Genomic DNA, 10393 nt, shown 5'->3' on the forward strand with positions numbered 1-10393 from the left:
CGCATCGACATCATGGTGTTTAATGTCATTAGAAAATGACGTGTGGCATGAGACTAGTTAATAATGAATACCATTAGACGATAATGTCATTTTTCGAGCCAGTGAAAGCTCGTACAGCAGGTACTGTGGTACCCGTTCTTTTTTTCTAACGCTTACACCTAGGTGCTCAGCACGTTTGCGGTGCAGAAGTTTGTTTTCTCGCTTGAATACTTGTTTCAAGGCTCCCGCGGTGTTTCTCAGGCTACTGTGAGGTTTTGTGGCGCTTCCGCTTTTAACGAATTGCCGCTTATATCGAATCTTATCCCGATCCCGTTGACTTCGTTATAATGGGGCTTCGCTGTAACTGCATACTTCGCGCAACGTGCGGCATGTCAGTGTCGTCAATAAAGAATATACGTGCTTTGATACCCTGCGCTTAGCGAAACATGCAATTAGAAGTCTGCGTCCCCCAACGAATTTGTTCTTATTATTAGCTACACTTGTTTCATTCTTCCTCTTTGGTTTGATGGTTGATGGGGTGATTGATTAATTAGTTCTGGAGTTCGATTGGCGAAGATCCTTCTGCCAGTATGGCGGTACTTTGCTCGGCAGTTCCCTCTGAAGTCGGCCAACACTCCAAGAAAAAAAAAAAAAAAAAAAGAGCAATTTTAGTGTGTTTGTGGACTGGGGGGGGGGGGGTATGTTTGTAGAAAAAAGAAAGGGAGTAACGGTTAGTTAGGCGCAGGCCGACTTTCGGTTCCTTTAAAAAAATAAAAATAAAAATCACACACACACACACACACAAAGGGGCTTTAGAGGCTGGTCGAGAGGACAGAGGCATGAAGAAAGCTCAAGAGGGTAGTCGTAAACGCCCCCTGGTTGTGCAGGACTGGGCCGCGAGCAGCGTGGCCAAAAGAGACGTTGGGATAGCCAAGTTGTCGCAAGTGGCGTTGGAGGACGAGCCGTAGATTGGGAATAGTCCTTTTGGGGACTACCACAACCACCAGTTCTTTTCGGGACCAAATGTAGGGACTATTTACAGTGCTGAGCAGTAAATTTGAGGGTCAGGGGACTAAAATGGGGCTAAATGCGATGTGGGGAACTATAACCAGTAATTTATCCCAAATTCGTTTCCGTTTCTTCCTTAGGACAGCGATTCTCTCTGCCCCTTCTAAGCTTTCCACTTCCCTTTTACACATGTATGCCAAGTGACCACGTGACACGATCACGTGACCACGAATCTCCCTTCCAGGCACTCCGGCCACAATGGAACGAGGCTGTGCGGGAACCCATCGCGCGATCTGAGCCCCGGATGGCGTTGATCCAGCTATGGGGTAAAAATTGAGCACAAAGTGTTTGTCGCACAACAGTCGCTACGTGATGGCAGCTGCAATCATAAACAGTTCACGAAAATAGCGCACGGCACTCATCCATCGCGGATATACTTGGAGGAGCGCTTAGATCGCGAGGTCATCGCAGATGCCATGTTGCGGGTGATGCAATGAGGCAGCAGCAGCTCAAAGTCACTTTCTTCGGATGCGACAACACGCGCAATTTTGATTGATTTATACTGAAGATAACAATGCAATACGAACATGTAAGGTGGAGGATGTGGCAAGAAATATTCCCGGTGGGAATATTGGGGAATAGTGGAACAATTTAGATGAAAAGGAGTGTAATAACAATAATAATAATAGTAATAATAATTATTATAAATTTATGTATTTATATTTATTATAAATTTATGTATTTATATTTATTATAAATTTATGTATTTATATTTATTATAAATTTATGTATTTATATTTATTATATATATATATGTTTGTAAGTCAAACGTCGCCATGCCAGTACTGGGCAGCTGTTTCGGCCTTATTAGGCCATCGTCAGCAGCACTCAGGCAGGCAACGTTTGAGAGGATGGCGTCAGAGGGTCACGTGGCACGTGATTCCTCCAGTCAGGGTGTGCTAACACACCACTGAAGGTTTGAAGTAAATAAACCATCGAATTGGGCCTGTTGGTAGGACGTCATGACATTATAAGCGCTTGAACCGACGAAGAGACGGGAACACGCAGGCCGTGTTCTGTCATTATAGGTTCGAACTGAATATGAAACGAATGCGCTTGAATAATAAATAAATTCAAATAATGAATGCCGAGTAGATCCGTGTTTATTCTGTCGGCGGGTGCACTTTTGCGACTTCTGCGTCTTCAAAATCACTACCTTGGTCTCGAAAAGTAGTATTTATTTCGCATTACAGGTACACGTCACTCAGAGTCGCAGTTCGTAAAATATAAACGCTACCAGTGAACGATACATACCTTTTGGAAGAACCGGCAAGTTCACACAAGTTTCGATTTCGCCAAGAGTAAGAGACGTCACTGTGCGCGCGAAGCGTTTGTGGGAGGAGGAGCTGAGAACACAATGAAAGAAGCTAGGTAAGCAAAACAAAGACCTGTTTGTTTCTACACAAGGGGCCGCTAAAGTGCAAAACTGTCTCTTCTTTCACTGAAAGATATCGTTACCTTGATACCAACACAGAATGAACGGGATTCACCCGTTGCATCGTTCAGGATATGTGTGCAGACGAAACCGTTATTTACAGCTTCGCTCTTCACACGTTCTCAAGAAACGCGACAATGCGTAGCGGCCTGCCATTGGTCTCTTCAAATGATTTGCCCAATCAAACGTGGGGGATCGTTTGAGGAGACCAATAAGAGACCTCTCCGCACTCTCTCGCATCTTGAGAAGGATAGAAGAGGTTAGGTGTAAATTGCGATTGCCGTGCATGCGTTCCGCACGCTCCCTTTTCAAGTTAAGGTTACTCCGTAACTACGCAATAAACGCATCGCTTCCCCGTGATTGGTCACGGGATCTCGCGCGTAGGCCAATCCGGTCAAGGCTTACCAAAACCGCCAAACCACGCCATTATTAGACCACGCGGAGTACACAGCGACGTGATGGCATACGTGACGTGACGTAGCTCACACTCACAAGAAATTGAGCTGCAGGCGCCCTTTTGGGCAGCCCCAAAGTTCCAACTCCCGCCCAGTTAGCTAAGAAGAAGAAGACCGCGACGTGCCCACCCTAGGATAGACCTCTACCCGAGAAACGTCATCATGACGTTGGTAGACAGACTGAAACCGAAACAAATCGGAAAGTGAGGGCTGGATTCCACGAATGGGCACTTGTTCGCTGCCTCCTGCTGAAAGAAAAGCAGGACCGAAGGTCGCGTCTCCTTCAGGGACCATCGTAATCCCCTCAAGACCGTGGCTTTGACGGGACGTGACACTGTGACGTCATTTGTTTAGAAACAGGGAGAGGTCTATTAACCGCCGGCAATTATAGATATTAGTGTTCATTTAGCACTAATTTTTGCGCTTCCGACAACACAAACTCGGCTCTCCGACATTAGAGAGTTTTAGGGCGTCGTATAACGGTACGCCGTCGCCTTTGCGAACATATAGCGTTGGTGGTTCTGCGCATGCGGAAAACATAAAGAGAGCTACGCACATTGTGCAGAACAGCCAACGCCATCCCTTACGTACGCAAAGGCGACATCGTACGACGCACTAAAACTCACATTATACCGTCCTCACATATCGCGCGCCATGGTTGTGTTGTTTTCTGTCGCGTTCCGCTCGTTTTGCCCCGTGTGTGGGTCAAAAAGTTTTGTCCGGCCCTGCGGAGCGAATGTTCTGGCTTCGTCTTCCCGGAACATTCCCTGGAAGCTCACTGCACCGAAAGTTCAAGTGCGTGGAGGAGGCTGGCAGGTGTTTTACCAGCACGATGCGTAATTTCGCACACATGCAACCGAAAAAAAAAAAAAAACGGAAAAGAAAAAAAAAGTCACGTATGCATACTGCCCTATGCAGTCGATGCACTATGTTTTTTTGTGTGTGTGTTAGCGCCGCGAAGCAACTGTGGCTATATGAGCGGCGTACAGCTGTGGACAGATGGAGAGAGGACAGCAGGAAGGAGTGGAGGACAGGGGGGTTAGTGTGCGTCCTGGGCCGACTTCAGGGGGAACTGCGCCGACATTCGTCTTGGAAGCGTTCGGAAAACCCAGGGAAAACCTCAGGCAGCACAACCGGTGACAGGATTCGAACCCGTGTCACCTCCCAGTCTCGGCGTTATGCACTATGTAACCCTACGCGCCAGAGATGGGCATGTATGCACTCCCGCTTGCAGTACATTGTACAATTTTTTCCCACTTTCCCACTTTTCGGTGGCTGGGAGGGGTGATGTCTTTCTATTTTTACCTTTTCATCTTTTCAGTTTTCTTTCTCCTTTCATTCATTTCATTTCCTTTGTGGGAGTAGCAGAATTCGTCAGTGACGAATTCAATATCTTCCTTTATATATATATAATCAAACTCAAACTCCCACTTTCCCGGAGTAAAACTTTTGACCTATAGGCAGCTTTGCGAATGCAATTCGCCGTGCAAATGAACGAAACGCGAGATGAGGAAGAACCGATTCTCGGACACTTGATACGCAACCTCCAAACGCAATATTTGCATTGCGCCGCGTTCAGGTGTTTATCTTCTCGCGAGGTGCAACGTTAGGTGACGTCGTCATGCTGACGGCGCTCTCGGTACGTCATTCAAGGTTGTGATGCTTCCTTCCGAGAGCGCTTACGGCAGTAAAGACGAGAAACAGCGTGGGGTGTATAGACGGATAAGCGATATGCACCGAGGACACGCATTCTTAAGATATGAAAGATTAGTGCGCGGATTTGAAGAGATAACTAAGATACGACGATGACGTGCGCCAAAGCATTGAGGGATCATAATTGTTTCTTGATGTAAAACTACGAGTTACGATTATCGAGACACACACGGGACGATTGAAGCAGGAAGGTCTCAGGTCAGCAGGCGCCGATATTTCGAACAGTTCGAAATACATATCGACCCGACCCAAGCAGCGCAATGTACTGAAAGCCGAGTGCAATAGGGGTGGTCGGTATGTGTCTTATCAGAGTACTTCAGTTTCACGAGTGTGTTCAAGGCCTTCCACCTACCCGTCCACCCCTATTGCACTCGACTTTCAGTACATTGTGCTGCTTGGGGAGGCGTTTTCCTGATTCTACCTTCAATGGATGACTTCCACGCTCCGAAAACGTGCGGGCGTTTTGAGCAGAAGCATAATTTCCGTCGGGGTTATATGTTTACTTGTTTTTTTTTGTTTTTGTTTTTTATGGCGCAAGGACAACTATTGGCCAAAGACTGCCATCATACATGTCCAGTTATTTTCATTGTTCACACGTAAAACAAAAAGAACTTTATTTTTAAGGCAAGGAATGGGGTGTTCACATGTAGTATCATTGTATATATACGTATGTTTGCATGATCATTGTTTTACATTGTAGAGTAAGTCAGAGTTTTGGGAGTTAGATACTTTGCATTGAAAGTGAGGCATGGAGTGATACTTGAGATACGTTTAATAGAAACAAAAGAAAGAAAAGAGGAAATAAAAGAGGGGCTAATTGTTGTTTAAATGCCAAAAGGATTAAAATTGCTCCGACACAGCGGCTGTTCGATGGTAGGTCCCAGAAGATTTTATAATCTGGTATACCCACTTTCGTCCAGAGTCAAGGTATTTTCATCTATGCGCGTACGTTATGTGCATACGGGACTTGCGAGGACAAAGCATGAAATGCAGTCCTCACCTTGTGACAGTCATTTAGTTCAATGCAGGAATTTTCCCAGGTTCCTATCTCTCGGAGGAGTGTGGATATCGCGTGTATATATAGGCCCTATACATATACAGGGGTGTCAGGGGTGCCGGACACGTTTCTATACTATACATGCGTGCTGACACCCCTGTCTGCTGGCTTTTCGAGCTTTTTCTTTGCCTTTTTGGCCGGTTTTATTTCTTTTGTGTGTGTGCGTGCGTGTGTGTGTGTGTGTGTGGGGGGGGGGGGGTTGAGAATATAATTGGTTTTTATTTCTCGATCAAGCACTCACTCGTTCTTCTTCTTCTTCTTCGTTTTGGAGTGCACCATCGGCTACGCTGTTTGACGTTTTCTCTGCTTCTTTGTTTGTTTTTTGGAAGATTTTCCCGTCACCACAGTGTCATGAAGCATACCAGCACTCTGTCTTTCGCCCCTTACTGCTGTCCTCTCTCCACCGGTCGCCGCTAATAAGCTACAGTTGATTCGCGGCGCCAACACGAAATATAAAACAAAATAATATTCCATCCGTTGCAGCGTGTAAGTTGGTGACGGGTGTTGGTCTGAAGGCATAGTTTAGGTGCTTGCAGAATTTGCCTCCCACTCCACGTTCTTTCTTTTAAAGGCGAGTACGGTATTCGACTATCGCCTGCAACTACGCGATTAAAATTCCATACTTCGTACTTGGTATCTCCAAGTTAGCACTGCGAGGCAACCACGGCTACGAGCGGCGCACAGATGTGGAGAGATGGGGAGAGGACAGTAAGGAGGAGTTGGAGAGTGTTAGTGTGTGCGTCACGGGCCGACTTCACGGGGAACTCGGTCGACGTCCGTCTGGAAAGTCAGCCGGAAAAAAGCATCAGGAAACGCAGCCTGTGCTCGGAATCGAACCCATCACCTTGGAGAACCGGACTAAACGCAAACCACGTTATGCGAAGTTTAGGCCCTATATCTGCAATGCTGTTGAGCAGAGATGGGGAGGAATCCAGAATTTTTCAAATCCAAATCCCAATCCGAATCCGAATCCAAGGAGGGTTCTGCGAATCCACGAATCTTACGAATCTCGAATCTTTCGAATCCTTTCTTTAAAAAAAGTTTAATAAGTCCGAAAAAAAGAAAAACCCCTTCCACTGAAAAGTGTTATTGATATCTTTCTTTAATGAAAAACAAATCGAATAACAGTTCACTTTCAGGAGTAAAGTAAACCCATGTACTTCTTTCTTAAACGTAACTTATTCAACACGTTGTTCATCGACTACAGGAAATATACATAAGCTCTCGAGTCTGAATTCTTTCCATAAAACTAAGAAACAATCAAAAGCAAAACCATGTTGCTTTTATAAACTTGTAATGTACGATTTCTTGCCTGAACGCTTTCAGTCCACAGCAATGTAAACAAAACAAACAAGAAAACGAAGCGGAAAGTTTTAAATAAATTGGAACGGGGACGCCGGCTTTCGGCCAACTCCGGAGGCGCCGATTTTCACAAGTAACAAACAAACGTGGTTGGTGGATTCGAAAGATTCGATTCACGGTTTTGGGCACTGGGATTCGGATTCCCGAATCTCAAATCCTTGCATTGCCTCGAATCCTTGCCTCGAATCCTTGAGGATTCGGGGATTCGAAGATTCGCGAATTCAATTGGCCCATCCCTACGTGACGAGTAAATTTCAGGGCACGTGGCATATACCCGGAAGTAATCATAAACCATATACATGCGAGGTTGTATATACTCCCCAATTCGCTCTGTTTTTTTTTCTTTCTTTTTTCTTTAGAGTATGCTAACAATTAAGCCGATAGAATCCGTTTCATTTCATCCCGTCCCGGACCACACACTACAAAATATCGATGAAAGATGGCAGTCACTGAAAAGGTTAGCCAGCTGTAGGACTCGAACCCACATCTTCTGGATTACCGGCTTCGAGTCCTACAGCTGGCTAACCTTTTCCCCCAGTGACTTCCACCTTTCATCGTTAATTTCTTAGGCACTTGAGGCTTTGTTTGTATTTGTCCATTGTATGTGTCCCAGCCTCAGAACATTCCCTTCCCAGCCTCGGAACATTCCATTCATTCCCAGAGTTCCCTCGTGTACAAAATATCGCTTACAGTCTAACAGCAAAACAATACGCTGATTCACAGCGAGACAGTGTCCTGTCCACATGGATTTATCAGTACGACCACGGTCCTTCAATATTGTATTCAGTATTGAGTGTTCAGTATTGAGTGACCGTGGTACGACCAAGTGCAACACTTTCCTTTAGCTTTCCTTGGCTCGTAACGTACTTTTCCGTCGGATGCGTTCAAAATGCGCTCATCCATCGGAAACGCACCGAAATACACACGAGCATAGATGACCCCAATGCACGGACGAAAAACGTGGCGCGTCTTTCAGCGAAGTGAATTAGAACGCGCGCGAGAAACCATGCTTCGTGCCGCATTTCACTCTGAAGCGGAGCCATCGTTTGAACAACAGGGGGCTCATGCCAGGCCTCGTGCCTTTTGTGTGTGCGCGCGTGCATGGTCCATTTGGAAGCAGGCAGGTGGATAGTTATTTTTATAAAAGCGCGGCGAATTTCGCAATGGCATGTCTGTCAACAACCTCCCTGAAGTGCCCTCCTTTTCAGACCAGACTGGTGGGGTCATGTTTGACGGCTCAGTTTTGGGAATTACCTGGCTGACCGTGCCGTACCATTCATTACACCTGGTTGGTATACCGATACCGACTACCCCCGGGCTCGCTACTACAGTGTGACCCATTTCAGGTTACTAGACCGCATTAGAACACTACCACAGTACGTTCACAATAATTTTCTTCCTGCATCTTACTATTGTATCTCAACAGCGGCATGGCGTTTGCCATAGCCAAGGCCGTGCTGAGGACTGGAAGGTGGTAGGTTCAAATCCTACCACAGACTGTGCTGTCTGATGTTTTCCCTGGATTTTCCTAAGACTTTCCAGACGAATGTCGGCACAGTTTCCCCCGAAGTCGGCCCAGGACGCATACTAACGCCCCCTGTCCACCACTCCTTCCTGCTGTCCTCTCTCCATCTGTCCACGTCTGTAACGCAGCTCATAGCCACGGTTGCATCGCGGAGCTAACGTAGAATAAAAAAAAAAAAAAACTATTGTATCTTATGCATGTATCGCTGGTGCAAGCACGTATACCTTACACGTTACGCACATATTATCGTCACCATTATAATGTCACCGGAAAAAGTTAATAAACTTTATATACGGTTCACATGACAATCAAAATTATCGCCACGGCTTATGTATGCTTGCGTGTAGCTCTAACGAGTGCCACACGGTTATTGCACGGATGATGATGATGATGATAATAATAATTGGGAGTAGATACTGTATAGTATACAGGGTGTTCAAAGTTAAGCTTTCACTAGCACTTTATAAAATAGGCGAACAGAAGAAAACTGGTGCTATTTTTCTGTTCCTTGAATAAGAAACAGGTGCTACATAATTAGCAGCACCTGTTTCTTACACAAGTAGCGTAAAGTTATCATCCGGTTTCCTGTCATCGCTGTGTTTGCGTAGCGCTCGTGAAAGCTTAATTTTGAACACCCTGTATATCGGAGTTTGTACTTGTTTGCAGTTACTCAAGGCGACAGCGTGCGGCTATCAAAGACAAAAGAGGAGCTTCCTCCGCAACTATATCACTGCCCCTCAGGAAGATTGCTCCTCTGGCGGTATTTTTAACCGGGCGTGTTGTTCAGTGGAAACGGTTTCGTAACGTAAACGCTTTGTGCAATAGTTTGGCGTCTTGCTATATTAAAAACGAAGAGAGAAAAATAAAAGAAAACGGAACCGAGGATGTGGGCGTCCGTAACCTCAGATTACTTTTTCCTACCGAGCAGCACAGAGTGTTTTTGTGGAATAGCGGACATTAGAACGTTGGGAACGCTAGAAGACGGTCGCACTGCGCGCAAGCCTCACAACGGAATTAGCGTATTTTCCGCTACATAACCCGCGCGCGTTACACACAATACAACATTACATCATCATTCATCATGTAATTGTTGCTGTTGCTGTTACACATGGCAACAAGTTCCTCAAAGAATCAGTATAGGCGTTATGTAGCGGTGCGCGTTATATATCGATGTTTTTTTTAGGAACCTTTTCTTAAAAAACAAGTAGTGCAGCCACTAAGCATCACGCCCCGGTCTAGCTGCTTGACACAGGCGCGATCGTAAACATAGAGGGGCACTAAGGTCCAAAAATTTCTCCTCACGGAATGGAAGATGCCGTTACCTTGAGAGCAATACAAAAGGAACGGGATTCGTCTGTTGCTCCGTTCGTCATGTATGAGCGATAGAAACGCAATTTACCCTTTCCCTCTCAAGAAGCGCGACAATGCGGAAATGCCTCCGATTGGTCACTTAAAACGATCTCCCGCGATAATTGGATAGATCGTTCGCGGAGGCCAATGAGGGCGCGCTCCCCATTGTCCTACATACCGAAACCAATGCTAGCGTGCATGACTCAGAATCTTACCCATTTATTGGGTGCGGTAGATACGGCACTTCGGAAGCCATGTTATCATCCTCACGGACAATTCTAGCGGAAGAAAAAGCGAAAACACTGTTCACGCAGACGAAGTTCCGTCCCGTGCTACGTTGAGCATTCAAACGGTGCCGGAGTATCGGGAGTGACGTATTGCGCACTTAGCAGACGACACTTAGCAGACGACACCGACAACGTCTTTTCCTGTCGTCTGCTACGGAATAT

Source organism: Ornithodoros turicata, chromosome 8 (assembly GCF_037126465.1).
Source record: "Ornithodoros turicata isolate Travis chromosome 8, ASM3712646v1, whole genome shotgun sequence".
In the NCBI taxonomy this organism is placed as follows: domain Eukaryota; kingdom Metazoa; phylum Arthropoda; class Arachnida; order Ixodida; family Argasidae; genus Ornithodoros; species Ornithodoros turicata.